The 27,766-nt window shown below is 37.9% G+C and overlaps 1 long non-coding RNA gene across 1 annotated transcript in view; it reads right to left on the bottom strand.

The window, feature by feature from the left end:
* Positions 1 to 27,164, bottom strand: part of LOC139044775 (uncharacterized) — a 49,982-nt gene extending 22,818 nt beyond the window's left edge. Inside the window, exons 1-4 of the long non-coding RNA XR_011501904.1 lie at positions 26,889 to 27,164; positions 16,856 to 16,962; positions 2,648 to 2,727; positions 1,563 to 1,795 (exon numbers count right to left, since the gene is read on the bottom strand). This is a non-coding gene — a long non-coding RNA (uncharacterized lncRNA). The remainder of the gene's footprint in view (positions 1 to 1,562; positions 1,796 to 2,647; positions 2,728 to 16,855; positions 16,963 to 26,888) is intronic.
* Positions 27,165 to 27,766: the final 602 nt, after the last annotated feature.

The following is a 27,766-nucleotide window of genomic DNA, read 5'->3' as shown; positions in this document are numbered from 1 at the left end:
AGAGCCAGGTGTTGGAGCTCCACCCAGTCCCCAAGCACGTCCACGGGAAGTCTGGGCACCCCCTGCACCGACCCGTGTGCCAGAGACCGTGGGCCCCACAGCAGCTTGCAGTCTGGTGCTGTGCCAGGGAATCCGCCCATGGGGAGCTTCCCTTTGTTCTGGATTCTGGGCGGGGCCTCCCTGCTAATGGTGAGCGGAGGCCTTCCCTGCCAGTGGGTGTGGGACCCTGAGGATTCCCCCTGGGCTTAGGTGTGATCACGGGGGGCTTGAGTAGGGCTGTTGTCATCTGTTTCCACCATCACTTCGTTGGTGAGTGTACACTCCCACCCTTGGTGTGTGGCAGTGCTATGGGGGAATCTGCTGGAAGAGAGCCTGCTGCAGGAACTAGGCTGTCCGGGGGTCGGGGGTTGGAGAGTTTTCACCTATTTCCACCTCCTCCCGGGGGGGAGTTTGTCCGCCTTCCCATGTATAGTAGCACGAGACTCTTAGGCATCTTGAGATGCTATCTGGATATCCTTTGTTAATCGGTGAATGTCCAATTAGTTGTAGATTCGAGGGGGGAGAGACGAAGAAGACCACTCACCCTGTCATCTTGGTCCCGCCTATTAGCACACTCTTATTGCAGTTGTCCTCTTAATTGGGTTGGTACCCAGTGTAGCTCAGGGGCGTACAGTTGTGATAGGCCTGAGGCCAACAAGGCTGATGTCAGTTCTCTTAGGAGTGCAGCTGAGTAGGGCTAGCCCTTGGCATGGAGGCACTCCGTTGTTTCAGGTGTTGGAAGGTGGGTCTGATCCTTTTTATGGCTATTTGTGAAACACAAGTCTTCTGCTGCTGATAAGCCTCACCCCGCTCTGGACCACATACACTGTCAGCACAGTCCTGGTCCATGCACACTTCTCAACCCCCTGGAGTGTACCCCACCGCCACACTGCAGAGGCCCCCACCTGTGCCCCAATGCCCCCCACAGTTCACCTGGTCCTCACACAAGCCCTGCCCCACAGAGGCAGACACCCTTGCCTGCCTGTAGAGGATCAAGGCACTCAGTCAATGCAGGCTGAAAGGTAGCCTGAGGGCTTGCTGTTAGGTGGGGCCAGTCCCTAGGGTGGGTTGCCTGCCCTGGCTGAACTGGATTAAATCTGTGCTCTAGTGGATGTGGCAGACCCCTGGGCTAACAGCCCAAGGGACGCACCTCAATGGCCCCCACCTGTGTCCATATCAGCATGCATGGACCAGCTCAGAACAACGGCCCCCACCAATGTCTCAGTCTCAGGAGAGGATCCTCCTCTCACCAAAATGCCCCCAGAGCCCACCAGGTGAGTCTCATTTCACCAAAGGACAGTCAGCCTTCTCTCTGGTGATTTTAGGTTGCTGCAATGAGTGAGTTTGTGCTTGGACCCTTTAAGACCTGGATCTTTTCGGCTTTTGGCCGATAGCTTTTCTGGGGTGTCCTCGCTGCAGTTAAAAGCCACAAAGCCAGACAGTAAGACCCCCATCTCAGTTGGGCTCAGTATAGCAGTATTGCCCCTGCTCCGGACCTCACTCCTCCAGGGAGGGCTGCGTACCTTAGGGTGGTTCCCTCCTGGCCAGCTGAGAATCTCCGCTGCTCCCAAACGTGGTTTTTTTCCTCTCCAGCCAGAGTTACTGCCTCTTCTGCTTTCATCAGGACTGTCCCTTGTTGTGGGGGTTCTTTTTATCCAGTTTTCAGTTTTCAATCCAGGGTGATTCTTCTTAAAATTGTTGTAACCTGGTTGTGTTTGTGGGAGGAGGCGAGTTCAATGTCTGCTCACAGCGCCATCTTGAAGAGAACTCATAACCATTACTGTTTTGATACTTAAATTATTAAATACGTAAAATGCATGTACTCATGAATAACCAGGATGCAGAGAGTGTATAAATTACTATAAAACCAAATGTTTGGAGTTATCAGAATTAAACTTTAATAAAATACAAATTAGAATCATAAGATTTTCTACAATAATTTTTGCCACTTTCTGTTTAACTTTTCATTTTTAAACATGACATTTTTCATCTCCAGATGTGCAGGATGTGAGGACCTTGTTGATTAGTATTATAATTTTTATCCTAATTTCAGGTTATCAAATTTCACATATAAAAATGGAAAGAAAGAGAATTCAACTCAGAAAGACAAGACCTAAAATGATTAAATATATTAGTTTAGATTAATTATATTAAATGTATTAGTGAAAACAAAATTTTACACATATGCAAATGAAATTTTATAATGGAAACATCTTTAAAGAAGTATGTAATATGCATAAAAATAGGAAATAGTTATGATCTCTGCTATGTCCTCTGGATAAGAGATTTCCCGTGTATTGAGGAACTTGCCCCTTTTATTTGAATGGTACCAGGAAATTTTTAGCTTCTAATACATGTTTCATTGTAATAAATGAGTATTTCTATTTATTAAGTCAGGGCATTACTTCAGGAACTTAAATGCAAAAGAGTTTAAGCATTTAAGGGAAGGACAAGCAAATAAATTTTAAATATATGCACTTTGGGAAAAAGTTAATAGCAAGTAATAATGGCAGAAAGTAGTTTAGGCATAAATATGATACTCAATCATACATAACAGATTGTACAACTTTCTCAGCAAGCCTCTACGCTCCTTCCACATTCTGCTTACCACGTTCTGGATGCTTTCCTTGATCACGTCTTTCTGCATAAGATCACGCTGAGAGAAATGCTGGAATCGGTGGAGACAGCCTAAAATGGATTAGGAAAGGAAAAAAGGGAGAAAGAAAGAAAGAAGAAAGTTCACACATTATTTACATTAATGAATGTAGGTTGATGACTAATTTGACCACCATTTAAATATATAACATAATTATTTCAATAATTTTAATTTAAAATATTATTTAAAATTCCGTTTATTTTCACAAGAAATTTAAGGACCGTCATTTTGCTCTTTACTGTTATGAAAGCTATAAGGAAAGATTATTTTCACAGAGTATCTGAATATGTGCTTTCCTTGGTTGATGAAGGATAATATAATAACTGATAGAAACAAATAGAAGCAGCAAATATCTTGAACAAGGTTATGTAACCTGACTTGAACATTGTATTCTTAGACACTTTGATTTAATATCCTATCATAAATATAAAAATTGAAATAGAAAAGATATCAATAGTTTAGCGGATGTAATAGAAATCATATTTGAAAAAAATAGTTAAAGAGCTGTTGTCATTTGCATTCTCATGACATGACCTTCTCCCTAGTCAGCCCCAGGCACCTAACTGCTTCAAAGTAATTAAAACTGTTAGAGTAGGAGTGCAAGAGGAAAATAAAACACCAATATTCAGGTTATGATATTACAAATATACATTTTCAAGAAGATATTAGGCTTGAAAATTAAGCATTATATTAGGAAGAAATTAGCTTTTAATTATTTTACTTCCCATTTCAACCAATCAAGATGCAAGCTCTGTGACCCAGACAATAGAGGAAAGTCCTAGGCTGGCAGGAAGAAATAAGCAGACACTCCTAATCTTTGGCATTATGGGAAAGTACTAGGCAAGGAAGCTGTCAGATCTATGTCCTAATTTTTCCTCTCCGGGTTTGGCCTTCAGGAGCAGATGTGTCAATTAGCTTGAAAAGAAAGCTGAGGACAAGAAGCTCTTATCCAGTTCTCCATCTGGGACACTTGGAAAAGACTGCAGTAAAAAAGGCCCCTGTGTCTCCATGAGGTGGAATGTTATGTTTATGGGATGGAGAAAAAGGGCCATAAGTAAATAGAGTCTGGAATGATCTCCCACGCTTCTCTTGCTTCCTACGTGGCAAGAACCTGCTGTGGAGGAGTGGCAAGTCTGGGCCAAGGATCCAGATGGAAGAAGTGGCAAAGAGTCTGAAACACAGCAAGGGCTGAGTAATCAGAGAGTTGTTGATAGAGCAGAGAAAAATTACATTTGTGTTCATCAGCCCCAGATGTCAGCAGCAAAAGCCAACAGAAAATCCTGAGAAAGGACCAACCAACCAAGTAATGCAGCAGACACCCACTCTGCAGTGGTCTGAAAACCAGTAAGTACCTGATGGATCCAAAGACTCTTCCTTCTTTCCCTGTATGTTCATAAAAGTTCCCAACTCGATTATCCCTACATTTAACCTAACACCATCTTTGAGAAGATCAAGTGTGTGGGGAGAGTGAAAATAAGAGAGCCAAGTAGTCATTTTCCAAAGACAGACTATTTTCTTAGAGGACTGTTAATATTATTGGATTGGATCAAGTTTTAAACCAAATTGGACTAAATGCAGCTTTTTATTTCCAACTAATCATAAGGGAAACCAGAATTGTTATAGGCAAAATGACACAAAGAAACTGTTTTTTCTTGCTCTTCTTATTATAATGTGAGCAACAGTGGCATCTCTGTGACACAAATACCAAGTGAGCAGAAAAAAGTGTTGATATTGGGAAGGTTAAAGATTAGTGAAATACTCTAGTGGAGCTAGAAAGACGAACTAGAGAGTAACAATGGTCAATTTCCTTGGTTAAACTAAACACTGTTTTAAGCATTTTCCATGTATAAATCTCTCAATAACCCAGCTGACATTTTACAACTGAGGCTAAGAACGTTTAAGTGATATACTTGGTCTCAAACTTTAAAATATTGACGTTAATATTCTTCTTATAAACTGTTCTGCTAGGAGACTGGCGGTACCTATCAAAATTTTTATTTATTTCATATTTTAATTGCTATATTTAGGTAGATGTACTTAGATAATTCAAGATGTAGGATTTAGTTATTTCGGGAATCTTTTTCTGTAATAAAGTTTATGGTTGGAATCTAGTATCTCTGCCTATTATTTGATTTCAAATAAGTAGATGAGTACAGATACAAGAAACTGAAATTGTAGTCATTAGGAAAAGAGGGTTATGATTATTTTAAACCAAAAGAACTATAAACCTAACTTTCATAAAATTATGTAAAAGCAAAAAATACATTTATCTCTCCCAAAGAGTTGGAAGATAACTATATTGGAAGTTAGAGGGATGGGCCAAATTTATTTGGAAGATCTTTAATTTCCTACCATATTAGGAAAATAATATATAAGTACACCAAATTTGCAACAATATAAACTTAATATCCAGACTGCATAATGGAAATGAAAATAATGCCTTGACTTTTATCTATTCTAAAAGAAGATTTAGGACCTCACAAAATAACTCTTGAAATGCTATTCATTCACTGGGTCTCATCTCATTACTAAAAGTTTCCTGAAATGGCCATGCCAGCACATCCCAAAATTATCTATTCTGTTGGGGGCTCCTATTTTACAGTGTAATTCATTTGCTATATTATTTATTGTCTCATAATCTAAAATGTACGTGGGTGTGCATATACATGCAGCACACACATACCTTTAAGATAGTAGACACTCAATAAAAGTATTTTATAATAATCATAATAACAAGTATAGCTGGCATACGTAGGTTTAGGAACAAATACAAATTATTCTTATTAAGTATTTAACTAAATTTATGGAAGTAGAAGTACCCAGGCAAATTTTAAACTGGCCATAAACCTTCAGAGTGATCTGGTCATATGCCAATGTTTTTCTGGGAAAAGTAAATGATTTCAGTTAAAAGAGTGTCTCCCGCAGATTTTCTACTAGTTTTAATTGTATTTAGTGCAGATATTAGGCTACTGTTATTGATTCCTTTCAAAAGGTAAAGTACAAGCTGAATTATGAGGCAGTATGTAAAATTTCTCTTATAAAAAGTTAATATAAGACAATGTTGTGATTTCTCAAAGTTAGAGTTTTTGGAAGTTGAGTCATCTGAAAACAAAATTGAACTATATCATGAAAACTATTGTTTTTTTAGAAGAGCAAGTGTTTAGTAAAATAGCTGAAATAAACAAAATAATATTAGGAAAAATTTATTAGCTATGCTAGAAAAATAACGTAGTTAGTTCAAAAGGATTATTTTCTAACGTCAGGTACATTTATTTTTTTCTTCTTTGGTAAAAGTAAAGAGACATGATTCCAAGTGAAAGAGAATATGTAAGAAAATATTGTTCCTACCCTAATTTGAACTCTGAGTAAGTAGGAAGTCAAGTGTAAAAGTTTTTGGATTGAGACTATGGAAACTGAGTTCAAGTCCTGGCTTAGTCACTGGGTGGCCTTGAGTAAGCAACTTAACATTTCTGTTCCAAGACCGGCAAAACAGAAGCATTTAATTAGATTGCTATTAAAATTGAGCCCAACATTAAACTTCTATGAATCTAGGACTTCCAAAATCTGGAAAAAAATAGAAAGTTTCAGATAAATTATTTAACAGTGAAAACAACCGAGTCTAGGATAAAGAATTTTACTAAAGGTCTCTAAATCTTCTGTAGTTTACATATAGAAGGGGGTGTGAGTAAATGATGAATTAGCAAAATTTAATTTAATTCTTTTATACAAATATGGGAAACAAAGTGCCGAATAATTGTTCCATTTCATTTATTGGAATTCCGTCCAGATGTACTCCATGGCAGTCGAACTCCATGGCTGTGGAGAGAGTAGTCGGTGAGGAGAATGGCATAGGCACTGTAACCCAATCCTTCACATAGCAGTCTGGCACACTATATAATGTTGAGTCTTACCCTTCACTGCCTGCATGCTCATATTTAATATTTAAATGGAAAAGAAACTCAAACTATCTCTTTCTCTCTACATATGCACATACACACAACTTTGTCTTCCATGATTTCAAATTCTTCTGAAGTGTTTAGAGCCATTTTGGCTAAAGATTATGAATCATTCCATTTACCATCATCATAAACAAGATAAATGTCACTCGTGCAAATGAGCAAAGAGTAGAATTGAAAACATCTGTGTTCATTTCATTATGATTACATCAAGCAAGATGTATAATTTGGTTCTTTGAGAGATGCTCTAGTCATTTATTAACCATTTACTATAGTCTATAGCCTGTCCTAGGCATTGGGGAGAAAGAGCAAGGTAGAAATGGCCTCTGCTATCAGAGTACACTAATGAGAGAGACACACACATGAACAAAAAAACAAATGACTTGTCAGAGGAGAGATTTAGATGGAAGTGAAAGAAAACTTGAATCAAATTAAGGTAAGCACATAATGGAAATTTACACTTTCACAATCTCAAAGCATCCAGGACAATTTGACTTCAGGTATGATTTGGTTCAAGACTCAAGCAATGTGACATGGACTTGAGTTTTCTCACTATGTTTCTGGGCTCTTGTTTCTCAGATGTTGGTTCTGACCTCTCCCTTCATTACTACAAGATAGTTTCTAATAAATCTCAGAGGGCAGGGCCGGCCCAGTGGCATAGTGGTTAAGTTCACATGCTCTGCTTCAGTGGCCTGGAGTTCGCAAGTTCAGATCTTGGGCATGGACCTAGCACTGCTTGTCAAGCCATGCTGTGACAGCATCCCACATGAAAAATAGAGGAAGATTGGCACAGGTGTTACCTCAGTGACAATCTTGCTCAAACCAAAAGAGGAAGATTGGCAACAGATGTTAGCTCAGGGCCAACCTTCCTCACAAATAAAAACAGAAACAACATAAATCCCAGAGGATAAAAGACTTTCTCCCCCTTAACTGTTAAACAAATGTCCATGGATTGGCTCTGAGTTGCCCAAATTTGAATGTGCTCACACTTGAATCAACCTCTGTGGAGCTGGTAAATCCAGTACCAAACAAATGATTGAAAATGAGAGGCGGATATTAACCCAAAAGAAATTCCTGGGAAAAAAAGAAAAGGAAAGGCAAATGCCCAATTTAAGGAGCAGAGTGGTTAAGAGATAAGGCTCTAAATCAGGCTGTCTGGAATTAAATCCTGGTTCAAATTAAGATATTTCCTAATCTCTAAAGCCTTCTCTGCTCATGAATTGAATGATAATGATAGTAGCTTCAAAAGACTAAAATCATTTGAGGATTTTATGATGATCTCTGTTAAGAGTTAGCAGAGGCATGGAATTTACTAAACAGTTCATAAATGTAAACTATAATTACTGATTTAGTTTTCTGCTTCCTTTTCTGCAGCACGAATACTTCTGCCCTTTATTACCATCAATGGCAACAAGTTCAACTACTGAATTTTAATTCTCTGACCATATTTCCTTTTCTCAGAAACCCCTAATGTCACCTTATTTTGAGATCTCTTTATCTTCTCCTTGCATCTCAACCTTAGCCTGCTTTCCTTATGACTGTTAGATCATATTTCATAGAAGATGTATTATTTAGGCTAGGTTACGCAACAGCAAGAAGAAATCCCAAAATATTGATGACTTTCAACAATAAATGTTTGTTTATTCACATTATTTGATCACTTGGCAGTGCTTCGATCCATATACCCTTCACGCTGGGAGACTGTTGGGCTTGCAGCAAAGGAAAAACAGAAAGGTCAAACTATGAAATGTCTGTTAAAGCTTCTTTTGGGAAGTGGTATCCATTACTTCTGCTCACATTTCATTAGCTAAAACAAGGCATGTGGTTAGACAACAGAGTGGGAATATATACTCATCCTGTGTAGAATCAGTTAATACTTTGATAATAGTAAATTATGAAATCTACTATAGCAGGCAATCTTTTCTCCTCCTGTCTCTTTCTATAGGCAAAAATTCTCAACACATGAGAATCATTTAGGAATATTTTTCAATCTAAATCTTACCCACATCGCTTTCTTTACTAAGATTCAGTTTGCATGTCAATTCTCAAATGGGCCCATGTACATGGAGGGCAAGGAGAGACTGAAGAAAGAGGCTGACCACTCCAGATTGGTAGATGGCAGGTTTTAATAAACAAGGGAACTTACTTACGGGGCTTGTCACGCAAGATGAGTAGATCTCCGTAGTCACCCGCCAAATCTTAAAAGTTTATAAAGAGCCGTTAGCAGGGTGCACTCACATATACCATCTGGATGCTCTCAACAACACCTTAAACTCTCAAGGCCACATCCTTGAAACAGCTCCCACTGTGGGAACGGTGGGCAGAACATACATTCCAAGGACAGGAGAGGGAGTGAGGAGCCTCTGATTGCCCAGATCCATCTCGAGGGTCAACTGGTGATCATATCCTCTCAATGACCTCCTCCATCAACATGCCTCTGTGGTTGACAGTTACTTTTAGACATGTCAATGGTCACTTTACTTATTTGTTTATGTATTTAACATGGGATCCTACTGTTGATCCAGTTCAGAGGCATGTCCTTCTTTGTCAGTGGTTCTGAATGTATGGATGTATGTATGGATGGCTGGGGGTCCCCAAATCTCTTTATTGGGTTCAATGAGATCAAAGCTATCTTCATAATAATTCTAAGACATGACTTACCTATTTCATCATATAAAGATTTAAACTAATGGTATAAAAACAATGGTGAGTAGAACTCCTGGTGGTTTATTACCGATCAAAGCAGTGGAATCAAAGTATACTATATTCTTAATACTTTTATTCTTCATTACCACTCTAATTCTTCTTTAAAACCAATTTCACTTTAACATATCCATAATGAAGCAGTAAATATTAGTAAATTTTATTACATATGAACTTGAACACACATCTATTTAATATTCTTTGTGATGAAATGGAACGTTGACATCAGCCCTTCTGAGCAGAGAGGTATGATGGCTCATTTGCGAAAAAGCACTTGCACAATTGAGTCGTGAACTGAATGAGCTACTTTTTTTAACGGAACACTTTTTACTTGAAAGAATGACAGAAAAACAGTGATTATTGAGATTTGCATATTTGGCAGACATTTTCTCAAAAATGAATAGAGTGGCTCCATAATGTTAAAGAAAGCAACTGACAACATTTGTTTCCAGTGACAAAATTCTGGAAAAAAAAAAGCTTTTCAGTGAAAACTCAAGGTTTTGGAAGAGTTCCATCTGTTATCATAAGCTTGACAGCCTCCCAATATTCCAAGACTTATCTGATGAGTTTGGTGGTGATATTAATGAACGCGATTTTCAGGTATTGTATAGTAAGATGTGTCAAGATCTATGAGATCCCCTCAACTTGGTGAACCAATATTTGCCAAGTGACACATGCATGTTGTTTGTTAGGCATGGGTAAAATATCCACTCAAAGTGCAAGATAGACTTGCACTTTAAATGTAACAGTACTAAAAGTTAAATGATATGTTGCCAGGTTCCACATTACAAATGACTTTCAAGAAATTGCTTCTCGAGTTTTGTGTAATATCTGAGAGAAACATCCACAATTATTGAAATTGCTAATACAATTCTCCTACTTTTTTCCAACTGTATATCTGTCTTCCTTCCTTCTTCCTTCTTTCTTCCTTCTTTCCTTCTTTTCTTCCTTCCTTCCTGTCCCCCTCTCTCTTTCTAAGTGTTTATATTAAGTAAACACTTTTAATTAAAGGATGTTTTAAGTAATTATTCTGATTTTAAACCATAATTTAGAGATAAGCAGCTATATTATTTTGTATCTATTATACATTTATTCCATGTATATCTATAAATCTATTTTGTAAATTATTTTTATTTTGCATTTTTAAAGAATGTTAAAAATTGAAAGAGATTTTTATAATGGAAAATACACTAAAGAATCTGAATGGAATTACGGACTTGACAAATAATTTGGAGATTCCAAGACTATTTGAAGCCTGTCAATATGTGTCAAAACACAGTTGGGTTTTATCCTGAGTGAGTTTAAAAACTAGAATTGTAGAAACCCAGTACAAGAAGGAACCCAATGGCTACGTGGTTCTGTCCCCTCACTTTATGACTGAGGAATCTGACTGAGGATGTTTGGGTAACTCATTTGAGATCACAGAATTGGTATCAGAGTCAGGACTAGAAAGCAGTGTTCCGACACGAGTCCAAAGCTAATTCACTTCTAGCCCAGCATTATGCCTTCTTAGAACTGATTCATTGCACCATGCTTCCCACTACATTCAAGCATCCTATATGCTTTATATTTAGACTTTGACACCTTAGCACAGTAATTCCATCTGCCAGATACTAGCTCAGTATTGGTAGTGTTGCCATCTTTGGACAGGAGGGTTATCCAACTCTTTGTATTGGAATGCACTACTATTTTGTTACTATTTAATTTAAAAGAACAGAATAAAAAAAACACAATAAAAGTACTACAACTGGTGATTAAAATCATTGGCTTGTAAAATTAGTTTATTTGAGGTAAAGATGGGAGTCCCTTGCACTTTTCAATCTGCAACATCTAACAGAGCATTCACTCTGTTCAACAAGTAAGTATTCAACAAATTCTTGTGAAACTGAATTGAACAAAAGTGAATTGAATTGAGTTGAGAAGTGAGCTACCCACACTGGAAATAGAGGTAACGCTCTGAGGCCACTAGGAGGAGATGCAATTCAGAACATTAAATTACAGTAGTTCCCCCCCAACCCATCTGTGGTTTTGCTTTTCATGGTTTCGGTTATCCATGGTCAACTGTGATTCAAAATATTAAATGGAAAATTCCGGAAATAAACAATTCGTAAGTTTTAAATTGCATGCCGTTCTGAGTAGTGTGATGAAATCTTGCGCCATCCCACTTCATCCCCCACCCCCGGGGCGTGACTCATCCCCTTGTCCAGGGTATCCAAACTGTATAGGCTATGTGGCCCGTTAGTCACTTAGTAGCCGTCTGGGTTATCAGATAGACTGTCACGGTATTGCAGTGCTTGTGTTCAAGTAACCCTTATTTTACTTAATAATGGCTCCCAAGTGCAAGAGTAGTGATGCTGACAATCCCCATACACCACAGAAAAGCTGGAAAGTGCTTCCGTTAATGAAAAGGTGAAAGTTCTCTACTTAATAAGGAAAGAAAAAAAATTGTATGCTGAAGTTGCTAAGATCTACAGTAGCTTTTATTACAGTATATTATTATAATTGTTCTATTTCATTATTATTGTTAATCTCTTACCATATCTAATTCAGAAATTAAACTTTATCATAGGTATGTATGTATAGGAAAAAACATCGTATATATGGGGTTCGGTACTATCTGTGGTTTCAGGCATCCACTAAGAGTCTTGGAGCATAATCCCTGTGGATAAGGGGGGACCACTGTATTTCTAGGAAACCACAAACGATGACTTTACTCCAACCCTGAGTCTTACTTTAGTGTTGAAATTTAAACCAACGTTGTATTTAGCATTCCAGAAGATGATGAGAATACATCATCAAAAATTTTTCTTTTACTAAATTAGGTAAAAAAGATAGTGTACTCTTTGAATAAAAATATGTCAGTGCTGAGGCATTAGAGTAGGTTCATTGGGGGGAAACAGTCTGGGAAAGACCTTGAGACTGTCTCTGCCATCCAAGAAAGATAATTGTCTTTCTTTTTACAAAATTCTCCAGAGATGGGAAAAACCTATCTTGGTCTGAATTCCCTATAAACAAAGAAACAAACAAAACCCTGTCTGCTATTAATCTTAAAACAATATATACAACACAGATGGTGGTAATGAAAGACGCAATTGAATGCTTCTCTATTATTGAAAAGTTTAAACTATGTAATTGCTGGACTATTTCATTTCATTCCCTTCTGTCATTTTAATAATATATCTAAGACAAACAAAGAAATGTCTATAATAAATTACTACAAGAGTGTACTTAGTTTTCTCAAGCACAAATCTGATGAGAATGGAACTTTAATGATTCTGACTCTGACGATTCAGTCTTACATGGAACCATTAGATCAACAAAGCCAGCTGTTTTTAAGTTCCATTAGGAGCCAGTATTCAAATAAAAGTAAATATTAAGTCTGATCCTAATTCTATTTTACAAATATTGTCATTGATTTTTAAAAATACTTTGCTTGATTTATCTTTTTAATTTTAACTTCTTCGACTTGATTGTAAAATATTTTCTCTTCTCATTTTGTACGTCAAATAATATGTGTTTCTCCCAGTGAATAAGATTCTTTGAACTAGCCTCTCTACTTCACCCACCATCTCGGCCCTTTAAGGACTCCAAGATATCCCAAAGAAGTGTTCTGGTAGGACTAGAGGGTGATTTTTCTATAAATTTACTCAAGCATTTTATAAAAGTTTTATGTAAAGGTTTACTTCTGTAGGATCCTGAGAATTTGGGATGATCCAAAATATTTGGGCAAATGGAGATTTGTACTCCTACTAGATCAGATTTCAAAAACAAAAGAGTGGATAGACTTCCTCACAGGTCAGTTTAATAGGCAACAATGAAGAGGACGTGGAAGGCATACACACTTATTTAGAACCTACTATTTGCCATACATGTCAGGACATATGAAATCAATGTTAACACAATTTACATTTAAAAATCCTATGCTTGTGAAAGTTAAGTAACATCCTCAAAGTGTCCCTGCTAGTAATCAACAAAAGCTAATATTCAAATGATTTTCTATCTCCTTTTTCCCGGCCTGTGTTGTTTCCTCTACTGTGCTCATTCCTCAGGAGTCATTATAGGATCCAAAGATTCTCTTAGCCCATTAGCTTTGGTAGCACCTGTCCTAAGTGTTTAAATATAGCTCTCAAAGGCAAATGATTATCATTTTCTCTGAGAATCTTCTAGCTTCCTTCTTTCCTGCCTGTGGTCCCTGAAGGCTGCAAATCCCCTTCACGTATCATCGTCTCTTAGACCATGTTATGACCTGAGCCACGCACTTCAGCTGCTTAATCAGGAGCAGTTACTTCAACCCTATTGTTTTTGCAGTCTTCAAACTCTTTGCTCACATGAAGGCATCACAGGGAAAAGATTTAAATGTCTTTCTTTATTTTATTTTTATTTTTTTTTAAAGATTGGCACCTGCGCTAACATCTGTTGCCAACTTTTTTTTCCTTCTTCTTCTTCTTCTTTTCCCCAAAGCCCCCAGTACGCAGTTGCATATTCTAGTTGTGAGTGCCTCTGGTTGCGCTATATGGGACGCCGCCTCAACACGACCTGATGAGCCGTGCCGTGTCCACGCCCAGGATCCGAACTAGCAAAACCCTGGGCTGCTGAAGCGAGCGCGCGAACTTAACCCCTCCGCAACAGGGCAGGCACCATCTTTATTAACTTTTGAAGGTTTAAAATTGTTTCTTTATTTGAAAAACACCTTGGAAAATTATTCTAGGCCAAAAAAGTGGTGTTAGTAGGTAAATTTGAAACTGAAATTAATTTATTTGCAGCTTGAGCCTGAGGAGAATTTTATCTTTTTCCAGTAGGAACGATATATATGGTCAAGCTGACGTAAGGAAACAAAGCTAGGCAGTAAGAGTGGTGGATCATCTAGAAATCCAAGAGTCCAAAAATGGACAATTAGCTTATTCTGCATTCTCCAGAATATCTTGCTTAAAATCAAGTAAATCAACAAATGATACATTTAAAAAATTATTTCCAAGGCACTTAAAATTATCAGCAGTAATTTCTTAGCAGATCTAAACTGTCCTAATTTCCTGAAAAATTGTAACTATTTTCCATAAACTTTGTTTTGCCAATGCTTTCAAAAAAAAATTTAAGCCCTTAATTCTCTGTGTTGAATACCTTCCTATCCGAATTATCTAGGCTAATTTCTCTTTTCCTGGACAAATCCTGATTGTTAAAATCTGCTTTGCTTTTTGTGATTAAAACCATCCACTGAATCACCACCTCACAGGTCTATATTTAATATGTGATTATATAATCACATTCTCTAATAAAATAAATGGCAAGTTGTAGTGGGTGGCTAGGTGAAAAAAATGAGTAGACCATCCAACTTACTTTTGATTATTTTTATCATCATCTACATTAAAGAACTGTTTTCAAGCTTGAATAGGAAGGAATCTGAATGTATTGTAAGTCTCAATCTTAATTCATAATACTTCAATTTTAGTATTTTAAAACTTCTCCAGATTACTTAAATGCTGTATATCAATTAAATTCAAACAAAAAACAAAATTACTTTACTGACTAAAGTCTTTTAAAAGCAGTTAGTAACACATGCTCATTGATTTTTTTTCTAAGCAGTATTAGTATTTCTACGTGCAGCTAAAAACAAATTACACTGTTGATTACTTTAACACATACTTCCAACATCATAGTTTAAGGTCTGGAAATTTTTTAAACCAGATAACATTGGCTACTACAGAAGATAAAGATTCATCTTAATTACCATCCAAATGGAAATATTAGAGTTATCAAATCTTCATCACCTTTTCACATCTTTATCAAGCATACCCAGTATGTAATCAGATTTTTCCCTTTAAATATTTCTTAAGATATTCTCACAACTGCTCGTCACTGATCTTCCTCCCAGTAGTCTCTCTCTTGTCCATCTTCTTTCCACACCATGGCCAGAGTAACTTTTCTCATCAAAATATGGTTATGTCACTCTATTCCTCTTTAAAAAAAAAAAAAAAACTCTTCTAGGCTAGAGTCAGAATTGTCAGGATCATAGACCTCCTGCAGGGTACATGTCAGCCATGCATCCAAAAGAGACACAGAACATCCAGGAACTGGCTGGGTGCTGAGTGTATGATGGGAATTTCTATCTCCTTTAAATATTTGCTACAAGCATAGCTTGCATATTTGTGAAATATTTATCTCGTCTAAATTTCACTTTCTCTAGTCAGGATGCATTTTTCTCTCCCTCTTTACATGTAAGAAGATACTGAGGGAGACCCATCAGGGGTAACAGCAAAGCATATGGGACTCAATTATCTGCACGGCATCGGAATTTACCTCCCTGCGTAGTGGAATCAGTGAATGCTTTCACAGTGGGGAGAGGGATGAAGAATCCTGCCCTACCAATGCAGACACTCTAACCAAAGTGACCCAGGTCAAGGGAGACCAGCAATTGCCTGAAGATGACCAAATGTCACATAGCATTTGAGAGTGAAATAGTTAACTTCTCTATCATTTAAAGATATGAGATTGCAAGATTTTATCATGAGTAGATATTTTTACAGGTACTTAATAAAGTTCTATTTTTTATCCGTTCCTCTCTGCTTCCTCACAAAAAAAAAAAGAAATAACACTTTCTGATCATACTTCAGAAAGATCATCATAGTAAATTTTCTGAGAAGTGGAGTATATATATATATATATATACACATATATACATATAATGTTTTAAATGCATATTAAATATTATATAATTAAATATATATTTATTGCCCACAGAAATGGAGAATAGAGAGCAAGGCAATATTAGTCAAGGTATTTCTTGAATAACAAGAATTTTTTAGAAGCCATGCTCTCTCCTCACTATAGGGGGAGTATATTTCTATGTAATTGATCAATTTTTTTAATTGCACTGGAGATGATGAATTCTGTGTGCTTAATAAGGAATCTCCTTACTCAAAGTGATTGTGATGTCACGGCCGTTCTATTGTTTCTAGTCAATGTCTATTTTAACTCAGTTCTTTTTAAAATCAGCAATTATTGCAAAGGAAATCTGTATTGTTTATGATGCTTCCACCATTCTTTTCTAAAACAACGAGACTTTATCAAAAGCAAAGTTGTGTGTGGCTATTTTTTTGAGTTTTTATTTTATTACCAGTAAAAGAACAAAACATCAGACAAGACTATTGTCTGATCCATCTGGTGTTATATTTCCTCCACACAAGCCTTGTATAACACACACACTATTTCAACTGCAAATGTTGTTTAGCTTTTAAAACAATTGCCTATCAAAGCATCCAGGTCCCATTGATAGTGGAGCAAAGCCTTTCCTGTAATTGTGAGCCAGGAAATGCTGGCCCCCTTGGCAAGTCTCATATGTCCTGTTGCTTGTAATCTCCCTCCCTCCTTGCTGGAATGTGTTATTTTTAAGCAGCTAGACTAACAGGAAGAGAAAGTTGTTACTTCTTTTCACGGGATGGAGGCAGGCGGGGGAAGGCAACTGTGTTTTAAGAATTGGGGCTGATCAAATCATAAAACCACTTACCAGGTACCAAGTCACTGCCGCGAGGGAAATCTCCAGTTCAAAACAGTTTGGGATCCATAGCAAGTTCCCCATTCCACAGCCCAATACATTTTGCAGACTTCTGAGGACTGAAAAATAGTTAAAAAGTAAAGACACAGACTGTATTGAAGGTGCATAGACCTTCAGTGTTCTGTACTTACGCGGATGAAAGAATGCGTTTTCATTTTTCAGAGAGCTGCCCTGAAAATAAATTACCCTAAAGATAACCAAAGAAGTAGAGATACATTTTATTTCATGATGATTCCTAGAGGTTGAACCAATATTCAGTGGACATTTTACTGACCACCGAAAACAGAATTGTCTAACTTGAAAAAGAAACACACTCTCTCATACTTACCTATGTCAGAAATAGGATTATTAGCTTCAATCTATCACATCTACTCATGTAAAAATTAATCTATTGCCTTACATAAATAATTCGCTTTTTGTCCCCTAAGGGAGTTTGCTTTAAAAAGCAGATCAGCCTTAAGAAAACAAATATCCAAGGACACATCGAGTATGAAAGGCCCTTGCTTGCCCTTCTTGAACAGACAGAGCATGTCCCTGCCTTTGCTCCTTTGCTCTTGCTGCTCCTCCTCCCTAAAATGCTCTCCCCGCTGCGGGACATTGACAAGTCTTCCTCTCTCCCTTAATCAAGGCTTTGCTCAAATAGGACCTTCTGATGGCCATATAAAATAACACACGCCACCCTGAAGCTCAGTCTTCATCCCCTGCCCCACTTTATGTTTTTTCATAGCCCTTAACATCATTGATAGACTCTATACATTACTTGTTTATTTTGTGTGTGTGCGTTTTTATTAATAATTTCTCCTCATAAAAATGTAAGGCCCCTGGGAGCAGAGACTTTGTTTAGTTCACTGTGGTATCCCAAGCACCTAGCAGAGAGCCGGGCCACGGCAGGTGGTAGAACGCAATAAGCAAATGTGCAATGTTTGAATGAGCTAATTTTTAGATCCTTCTTTATTAAATTGTCATGGTGTACACTTGGTTCCAGTTATCACTCCTCCTACATATGCAAATTGTTCAAATGAAGTAAGACTATGGTACAGAACACTGTAGTCTAGTTTATATAAAAGATGTCACCTGGACATTATGAATCCATAAAAGTCACACATGGAAATGTGTGTGTATGCATGCACCCATCAAGGTACTGAACACTGAAAAAGGAGCTGGAATATAATAAATGTCTCATCTTTATTCTTGCCTCCCCACATCCTTTATTTGCTCTGATATGTTAATATTAAATTATCACGGCTAGATTATGCAACCTGCTACACCTGTGTACCAAAGAGCCAACATCCTCTCACTCTCACAAACTTTACCAATGTTCATATTCTCTGCATTGCTCCTAAAGGCCTCCAGTCTCTATCCCAGCTTTACAGATCCTTTCATGGCAGCGTTTTCCATTCAATCTTTCAACAGTCAGTTCTAAGTCCTAGTAGATTCCAAGTTCCAAGTTGATTGGTATTTAGAACATCTCTATTATCTCTCCTTTTGAACAGCCATTAATACTTTTTTTTTTTTGGTAAGAAAGATTGGCCCTGAGCTAACATCTGTTGCCAATCTTCCTCCTTTGACATGAGGAAGATTATTGCTGAGTTAACATCCACACCAATCTTCCTCCATCTTGTATGTGGGATGCCACCACAGCATAGTTTGATGAGTGGTGTGTTCATCCACACCCAGGATCTGAACCCACAAACCCCAGGCCACCCAAGCAGACTGTGTGAACTTAACCACTATGACACCAGGCTGGCCTCCCCTCAATACTTTCTAAGATTTATCTTAGGAAGTAAAAGAAAAGAATGTAGAAATGACAAATAAGTATTAAAGAGATATTATTTTATTAAAATTGTATTCTTACTTAAATTTTAAGCCCTCAATCTGGGTTTACTATTCAGAGGAAGAGAGACCAGGCAATACTGCTTGCAGAATTTTGTTTATTTCAACCCACAAGACTGGTAGGACATTGGTTGACTCTGGTCCCTCTGTCATTCTGAATAATAAAGTGGGGCAAAGTTGAACACGTAGTGTGGGACAGCAGGGGGAAGTGAGTTTGTTGTTATTCTACTCTCCCCAGCAGAAAGCTTGCTCTTTATTAGAGACTTGGATGACTTCGAGGCTCCCCCAAATCAGCCATTGCTATTGGTTTACTCTCTAAGCTCTCCATCCTCCCGATCTCACCCTTAAATGACTTGTCAAGATTTCCTATGAGGAGAAAACTTGCAATAATGAGTTAAACCTTTGCTCTTTTTCAGGAACCTGCACATCCAGGCCTTATATTGACAGAACAGAATCTCTAGGACCCAGTCGTGTCATGTGGATCACAGCGGCCTCCAGCTCGCCCAAGTTTGCACCTTACACATGTGGTCATTGCACAGGTCAAGTGTCTGGAGCACCCTTACAAGACTGCACTTAGTCTTAACCCAGAGTGAAGTCACATGCCTGTGCCTATATCCAGTCCCCGTACAGGACGCCAGATTCAACTGAAACCTGACTAAAGAGGAACATCCTCCATCCATGCATTTCATGCATCCACCCATTCATCAACTCTATGCCCAGCACTCTTTTCTCGGCCCTTCGCTGGGCTCACTGTCTACAGACCCAAGACTTTGTCCACCTTCTCTATATTCTGTGTTTCCTTGTGGTCTTAACCCCAGACCAGGGTTCATATATCTAACTGACCACTTGTTACATCCACTTGAATTTCTCACCAAAATCTCAAACTTAACATGTCTCAAACTAAGATCATAATCACCTCCTTCCCCTCAATAATACTTCCTTCTAGCGTACTCTAGCTAATACTCTACTACTACTCTAGCGACTAGCAGCGCTACCCATCTAGTGGTTTAAGCCAAACTTCTGATTCATTCTTATCTCCTCTCTCAGCCTCATCACATACACAGTCCAAGCTCTGTTGTTTCTGCTTCCCTTATATCGCCTGAGCACTCTTTTTTCTTTCTTTTCTCATTGCCAAAATCCATCATTGAAATAATTTCCTAAATACATATATGTGTGTGTATATATATATACATACACACCCGCATTTACTCTATTTCTTAAATTCATTTTGAATGATACTTTCAGGACATTTCTTTTATAAAATACAAATAATGTGCATCAATTCTATGCTGTAAATCCTTGATTTGTTTCCCACTTCCCATGGAAACACACTCCAAAATACTTAAAATGGCCCAGGATGGCCTGGCCTGCCCACTTCTTCAATCTTATCTCTTAGCACAGTCTCCTGCACTCTCTCAGTTCTCTCCATAATGCAAAATGCCAAATCATCTGCCTGAAACGCTCTCCCAGGCTGTTATAACCTAGGTTACCAGCATGCATTCTTCAGGGGTCAGCTAAACAGCATCTCCTTAGAGAAGTCATGCTGATTGCCTGTTACATACTTTTCTAACACATTCTTGATCTTAAGAGTTTTAAAAATTCATAAAAATTGAGTATATTATTTACAATTTTACTTCATTCCTACGTTCCTAGTCTATTGCAAGCTCCATGAAGGCACGAAATCTTGCCAAGCATAGTCATGTCTATGTCCCAAAATATCTGCTGCAATGCCTGATATCTAGCAAAGACTCAAATATTTGATAAATGAATGAGTGAAAACAACCATTGAGCAATTTTTATGGCCAAGTCCTCTATGTTCCTCAAGCTGGTGTTTCAATCCTATGAAGTCCATTCAAAATTCTTAGCTGCCAAGAGAAAACTTGAGTAATGTCTCTTGGCAAATCATTACACTTTCTTTCATTTCTCTCTGTTTAAAAGTGATTTCTCTCTCTTAAAAAAAAAAAAAGCCTTTCAGTAAACAGTTCTAATAAATATCAGCTAATAAAAGAATGAATGTATCAAACAAACAAATTGAGAAAGGTAAACAAACCAAAGAAAGTATGGAAAGAAAATCTAAAATGACATAGAGATTCCTTGAACTTTGAATCTAAGGGAGATCTAAGAGAATAGATGTTCTATTGGAAGAATAGCAGAAAAGCATTGGATTTAGTTATGAAAAAAAACCCAAAGATTATAATCAGTATCTTCCTAGCTGGAGGAAGAAAATAAGCTGGTAAATAAACAAATGGTGGGTATGCTAAAGAACTACCCTAGGGAAGTTTGAGTAAATAGGAGTGAAAATGATTATGGTCTGGTATATGTTTTTCACATGTCACAAGAAAGAAACACCCATTAGAATCCACACGGTGGACAATAAGTTGCTCAATAGGAATGCTGAGCTGGGAGGATGAGGCTAAACAGAATACTGGGAAGTATGGGCAGGCTTGGCCAACCGTGTTGTTGAAAATGACACAATGGCTGAGCCGATAAAAACACATCTGCTTTCTTTCCTCGTATACAAGATAATAAATGCTTCTAGTTAACTGCAAGTCTTGCCCCTGGAAACTTTGATATTGCAGATGTAAAATAAATCAAGACAAGACAAAAACAGGCAAATTTATTGGGAAAAAAACAAATGCAAATTTAGAAAGCTCAGCATGTAGGTCATTGAAAGCAGGGAAGAAAATTGTTTCTAGATAGTGTTCTAATTCACATGGTTTAATTTTCAACTGATAAAGTATAGCTCAGCCCTGCCCCTGAAACATCTGATTTAACAAGCAAACTGCTTTGGAGGAAAGCAATGCATTTTCATGGCTCTCCTAGGGGGCAATGCTGTTATCCCTGGTAGGTAGCATTTTCTAGGTATTAATTAGTTTTTAATTAATTTATTTTTTATCATTAGTCTTTCTGAATTTTCTTAATTTTACTCCTTAACTCGAACCCGTACTCACCATGCATGTGTTAAGCCCACTACCATCTACTGATCTGAGCCTCTACCTTACTGACCTCCTTTCCTACCACACCCCTCACTCACTCCCTCTGATCCTCCTCACTGGCCTCTGAGCTGTCCCTTGATGACATCCCGGACACGCCTACAACAGAGCTTTAGTCCTCGTTCCCTCTAACACACGGGCTCTGAATGTGTCCTGCCCGGTGGGTGCTCCCTGGATGTCTACCATGACACTACCCAGAATGATATTTTATAACGTATCAAATTCACAGGATAACAAATGTAACCAATTCTATTGAAACAAAACTATCAAAAATATTTTTAAACTAAATGTGTTTTGTAGTGACATATATCCTTCTTCATTAATTCGTGCAAATAACAAGATCTAGCAGCAGGTCTAACAGTAACCATAATGTCAAAGTAGGGGTGACTATAAGTTTTTTTCACGATGTCTGAACACTGTTATCTAAAATAAAAATATCTGTAAACTGTGTGGGTGACAAAATTACAGTTCCTGCCAGGACTCCTGTGAATTTTTTTTTTTTTTTCCTGAGGAAGATTTACCCTGAGTTAACATCTGTGCCAACCTTCCTCTGTTTTGTATGTGGGTCACTGATGAGTGATGTAGGTCTGCACCCAGAACCCAAGCAGGGTGCTGAAACGGAGTGTGTAGAACTTAAACATCAGTCCACAGGGTGACCGTCTGTGGATTCTTGATAAAATTCAAAATTGAAGGGAATACTAAATTTCAATTAGAGGTTAATGAGAGTAACATTTTAATTTTTTTTTTTCTAAATCGAGTTCAGGGACTGCCTGAGTTCTAGGGGGATTCCAGATTAAAAAGTCCTGCTCAATGGAACACTCTTTTTCCAGGTATCTGCTTTACTCACATCTCGTGTCCTTCAGTTCTCTACTTGTGTCCCTTATTCTTAAGTAAAATAGCTCTCCCTGTGTTCATTATTTCATATTTTCCTTACCCTACTTTATTTTTCTCCATAGCACTTACTGACCCAATAATATTCACTCGTTCTTTATTTCCTGTCTCCCCACTGGTATTTAAGCTGTGTGAGGGTAGGGTTTTTCTTTCTTTTTCGTCATTGCCATATCCCCGAGTGCTAGCAGAGTGCCGGCACAGATTGAGTCTTCAGTAGATATTTGCTGAATGCATCGGATGAATGGATGATCTTTTAGCACAGCCTATAAAACCCTTCAAGATCTCACCTCAGATTGTTTTGCTAGTCTCACCTTGCACTGCTCCCCTCTTCACTTACTATGCCCCAGCCACTCCTGTCTTCTCTCTGTTTTCAGGAAGAACCAAGTGCCATCCTGCCTCAAAGTCCTCATCCTGGTATCTCAAGCTCTCTGGAGTCCTCCTCTTCTAGCCCTTTCCCACTCCACTGGGCCTGGTGAACTCCTAGACATCCTGCAAGACCCAGAATGCCTTATTTAACACTCTGCATGAAGCAGATCTACTTGTCCTGTACACTTATATATATGTTTCTTTCATTACACTCTTCAGGAATGTAGTTAAATGATTATTTGCATAGTCTTTCATTTAGTGTCTCTTGTTCATGCTAGACTATGACTCACTGGAAGCAAGCCACTCACATTTAGAAGCACTCAGGCAACATTTTAAAAAAATAAAGTGAATAAACCAAAGAAGTCACAGAGACTACCCTCTACAGATTCTTCTAAATGTAAAACTTGGCACACAATAACAAAGTTAGTTGGCCTAGCTTGAGCAGTCATCGCTTGCACCTGTTGTCTTTGAATTAAATTGTAATGAGATGGCAGAGACCACTCATAAATATTGATGAAGACGAGGAATTTGGCACAAACTGGCACTGGGCTGCAAACCCTATGTGATGTTATTTCTTGTTCAGTAGCTTTCCAGTATCACAGCCCCAGTTCCATCCTAACATGTTGCCAAAAATTTGATCTCCAGAAGGAGCTTTTTTTTTTTCTAGCTTGATTAGAAAGACTGAATTTAGAAGAGACTCAACATTTTCATATAATTTTATCTTAGAGGCAGTTAGCTTCTTCATTTTATTCTAAAACCACTAGATTTCAGTAAACAAAATGCTATGTAAGAGATATGCTTCATAGAAAGTAAGCACTGTAGACAAAAGGAATGTCACTTTCCTTTTTCTTAGTCCTACTGTTTACAAACATGGTCAGGACAGTGATGTTGGATCTTAAAAGTAAAGAACATTCAATGCAAAAGTCTGAGTTACAGAAGGATTTGTAAAAACCAAAACCAAACCAAGCTAACAAAATCAGCAATGTTGTTAGAGTCCTCAAGAAATGAAGGTTAATAAATTTGAGGGACAACTCCTAAATACAGCTTCATCTCTTTAGCAAACACCTCCAGGTTGTCTATCAGCAATATGGACATTTTGTCACCTTTCTGGAATGCTTCATTTCTATCTGTCCAACTGCAATTAGCTGTTTGGGAATTTTTTATGCCATGTTCCTCTGTCTTTATTAACTCACAAGACCATACCTCAGTGCCAGTATTTTGAAGGAAATCTCATTGAGGAGTGAAGGATTGACACTCTCGTCGATGAACAGTACAGAAGACCGCAATATATTAGAAGAGACTTAAGGAAAGTTAAGTAGATTATTCTGAATTTTAATTCCCGATGATTATTTGAGAGTTGAAAAATAACTGAATTAATGTCAACCTTATTACTTGGAAGTAATTTTCACTTCCATCTAACACTTTGGAAAAAGAAGCAAATGCACCCAAGGATCTCTTGAAAGTTACAAAAATATCAATAGTTATAAGAAAGAATTATTTTTTTTACAAATTTGGAGCTCCCTGGGAGGGTGTTTTTATAAAGACAAAAGCCTGCTCTTGAAATAGTTGTAAGTAAAATGAATGAAACCACTGAAAAGACAGAAACTATTTTGAATAAAGCTTAATCAGTATATTCCTGAATTATTTTTGCAACTGTTTAGAGCTTTGAATAAAAATTTCCATGAGAAATATTATACTCTGTCAGCCTATGAAAAAAAAATAGTGATTAAGCATAGAATTACACATTTCAGACTTGAATTGCATTGATTGTAGTGAAGTCATGACACTTTTCTTTGTACTACAGGAGGGTCCACACGTCGTGTGCTCGTGCGTTTACCTGCACGTATATAGATGCCACTAGCTATTACCTAGTGCACTCTATTCTGTGACCACTGAAGCAAGAGTGAATTTTGTCCTGTATACTCACACATATTCTCTCTCTCTCTTTCTCACACACACACACAGAAACACACACGCATGGGTTCACAAAGCCACTTTTGAGAAAAGTCAGACATCAATTTTTCTAGCTTATCTACACTGTACAATATAAACAACTAAGCTTCATCCCAGTAGGAAACAAGTGATAAGTCATTTCTTAGAGCATAATTTTTCAATTTTGAAAAAATCCTTTTGGTTCGCCTTTATTAAAAATGTTTGCTCATGGGGATTTTTGCAAGTCAAACCAGGAGTTTTGTTCACTTGTGCTCATCTGCATTAAATACATTTTTGTTCATCTGGTGAGAAATCAATTACAAAACAACTGCTTATCAAAATTAACATCTGAAAAATCAAACCGGTAATCGGTCTCATGAACTTCAGTATATTCAGTTAACATAAATCATTCTCTATGTGGACGTATTTTTCTAGACAACAAGAATGTAAAGCTTCTGTGAGGATTGAGGAGAAGGAACTTTATGCTGGAATAGTAGGGGATATACGTGAGGAGCAAGCACTTCTGAAAGGCAGTGATTAACTCATCTCAGCGGAGAACGGAAGGGTTCAGAAAGGATTATACGTTTGAATACATTTTTGCAGAAGAGTAGATAATTTTTAGTTAGAAAAAACTGACAAGACAGCAACAAAGCACTAAGAAAATGAGATCATAATATCCCATCTCTTGCACCAAAATTACAGAGTAACAGCCAGATATACCAGAAGGGAGAGAGGGAGGAAAAATACATATCTATCTGTATCTTTCAAAGTAGACGACATATCATAGATAGATCGTGAAATATGACTACACATTAAATCAGCTACACACTTTTCAAGAGAACAAAAATAAACCACAGTACTATTTATTTTACCACCGTTTAAATAGCAAAGCAACTTCACTAAGAAAGACGCATAAACTGGAAATCAGCGATAAGCATCTTCTAGTCCTATTTCATCCTGTTGCCTCTGTTTGTGCTGGCGGCTGGTGGGCCAGGGCACAGGTTGCCCAGGGGCCTGCAGGGCGTCCAGCCTCACTCCGAGGCTGCTTCAGTTGGGAAGAGCGCTCAGGTGGAGAGAGGCAGCACAGTGTCACGCGAAGGGTGGAATGGCTGCAGCTTCAAGTGTACCCCACAAGCATTCAGATTATTTCTGACAAAGGGGTTTCACTGGAGTAGGTTACCTCCCTCTGGGTGGGAAACAGGCAGGGAATATTTGAAAAACAAGGGACTCAGCTGTCTCTTTTGGCTGAGCTCTTTTCTAAGGAACCTCCCTTAAGAAAATAGCTACTTTCAGGGTGTCGTTTTCCTGAGTAAGGACGATTTAAACTAAGGTGAGAATCTCTGGAAATGGGAGCGATTTGGAGAGGCTGTATGGGGAAGAAAGGAATGCGGCTGCTAATAGCCAAGAGAGCTTGAAGAGGTAAAACTAAAAGAATTTCAGAATACATTTTGTAAAATTTTACTTTAAGGTGGGCATCTCTCCCTGAAATCGTTAGTAAAATCCGTATTGCTTGCCTTAACAGACTGTGGTTGGATTGTTCGTTTTCTAACAAAGCCTTTGGATGAACCACAATGTGGGGCAAGAGCTGAGAGGGCTCATGGGAGGCCAAGCAAATATGGATTTGAACTGGATTTTGTAAATTATAAGGGAGTCTTATGTCATTTATTGAAACAAAAATTAGCTGTTAATTGAATATGAGCATTCGTATGCGAAGCTTTTACTAGACACAGCTTAAAAAATAAACCCCATCCCTCATTGTGTGGAAGATAATTAAACAAAGTTGAAGTAAACAATTCTAATGGTAAGAGATATAGGTTCTTTTTAGCTGTTTTTTGGTGGGATGGAGAGATTTCTTGCAATTATTTTTTTGTAGAAGGAACTATGACGATGCTCCATATAGCCAACAAATCTTGTTCAAAACGTGGCCATGTTGCTTTGTTTGGTGTAATAATTTCTTGTTGAGTACTTACTGTGTGCTCGTCATTCGATGCTGCGACTTTGCACCAGTCCGGGGATTCAGTGGGGAGCTTGGAGCTATGGCAGTCCCGCAGGCCCCCATGAAGAGTTTGACGTGTGTTATCTCATTTTATCCTCACTCGAGTCCGGTGAGGCGGGTTCTATTGTCCGCATTTTACAGGTGTGGAATCTGAAAGACGAGAAGAGAAGTACCATCCGAGGGCCCAGAGGGATGACGCAGCTGAGTCAAGATTCAACCCTACGCAGTTTACCTCTCTAGTAGACACATCTTTGTGACAGTGCTGTGTCACAGGAAGGGAGCTGTCGGGGGGAGCATCCTGTGCTGGAGGAAATCAGCCTGGGAAGGGAGATGCAGGGCTGACTGGGTGCAAGGCCTTAAGAAAGCTGCTCGTTATTCCTAAGATTCAGAGTCAGAGTCACATTCTTCCAAAATTTAATTGAAACTGTAAATATACAAGAAGTGTTTTTCTTTTCCCCCAGTAAGTGTTAGCAGTCCCTCACACAAAGTAACTAGTACAAGTCCTCTACAAACAGAAAAAATTTCAGATTCCATTATATTTTAACATTTTACTATAGAAATTTTGTTTTATTTACATTTCTTTTATTACTTATATATGTATGCATGCTTGTATGTATTTTTTCTTTGTCTTCTTTGTGGATTCCATGCCTGTTACTGCCAAGCTGTTCATCTTTTCTGAGAGGAAATTCTCTAAAAGGTAACTTACGAAGTCTTTTTTTAAGATTCTTCAGATTTGAGTTCTTTTTCTAATCTTCAAGGGGCTTTGCTCCTGCTATTTCTATTCCACTGCTTTTTTGTCTCTATCTCTTTGCTTCACATATTTGCTCGCTATATTATAAAACTAAGTTGTAG

The sequence above is a fragment of the Equus asinus genome, chromosome 3 (genome assembly GCF_041296235.1).
Source record: "Equus asinus isolate D_3611 breed Donkey chromosome 3, EquAss-T2T_v2, whole genome shotgun sequence".
NCBI classification, from domain to species: domain Eukaryota; kingdom Metazoa; phylum Chordata; class Mammalia; order Perissodactyla; family Equidae; genus Equus; species Equus asinus.
The sequence above is the reverse complement of the archived record's forward strand: the minus strand, read 5'-3'. Positions and strand labels throughout refer to the sequence as shown.